General features: G+C 47.8%; 1 protein-coding gene across 1 annotated transcript in view; it reads right to left on the bottom strand.

Annotated features, from left to right (window-relative positions):
- Positions 1–930, bottom strand: part of LOC125488247 (A disintegrin and metalloproteinase with thrombospondin motifs 10-like) — a 14374-nt gene that overhangs the window by 11932 nt on the left and 1512 nt on the right. The gene's annotated exons all lie outside the window — the stretch shown is intronic.

Raw genomic sequence — 930 nt, 5'->3', positions numbered from 1 at the left:
CTCACTTGGGCAGTTCCCCCTCACTGGGGCAGTTACCCCTCACACTGGGGCAGTTACCCCTTACACTGGGGCAGTTACCCCTCACACTGGGGCAGTTACCCCTCACACTGGAGCAGTTCCCCTCACACTGGGGCAGTTACCCCTCACACTGGGGCAGTTACCCCTTACACTGGGGCAGTTACCCCTCACACTGGGGCAGTTACCCCTCACACTGGGGCAGTTACCCCTTACACTGGGGCAGTTACCCCTCACACTGGGGCAGTTACCCCTTACACTAGCGAATAAAGCAGGATCAGATCTGAGAACAATGCCAACTACAAATCACAAATCAATAAAAGATTCGAACAAGGCTCAAGAATAAAGCAGCAGACACCCACACACAGACCAGGCACAATGTGAATAGAGAGAAAGGTTAGGGTTAGACGTGGAGAGACTTGTTTAGAACAATCCGCATCAATCTCGCTCTCCTGAAGCAGCTCAGAGTTAAAACATTAACCTGCCTTTTCTAGAAACTGACACACAAGTGACTTTTTACAGATTCCAGGTGAAGACACTGCAGAAAAACATGACAAATGATGGTTGGCATTTCTGTCTCTGTAACGGGATTCTCTCAATCTATTCCAAATAAAAATCAAAGTCATACACTGGTAACACAGACACACAGACACACAGACACACAGACACAAACACACAGACACACAGACACACAGATACACAGACACACAGACACACAGACACAAACACACAGACACACAGACACACAAACACACAGACACAGACACACAGATACAAACACACAGACATACAGACACAAACACACAGACACACAGACACAGACACACAGACACACAGATACAAACACACAGACACACAGACACAAACGCACAGACACACAGACACAGACACACAGACACACAGATACAAACGCAC

The sequence above is a fragment of the Rhincodon typus genome, unplaced genomic scaffold, assembly GCF_021869965.1.
Source record: "Rhincodon typus isolate 14 unplaced genomic scaffold, sRhiTyp1.1 hic_rhity00000090, whole genome shotgun sequence".
In the NCBI taxonomy this organism is placed as follows: Eukaryota; Metazoa; Chordata; class Chondrichthyes; order Orectolobiformes; family Rhincodontidae; genus Rhincodon; species Rhincodon typus.
The sequence above is the reverse complement of the archived record's forward strand: the minus strand, read 5'-3'. Positions and strand labels throughout refer to the sequence as shown.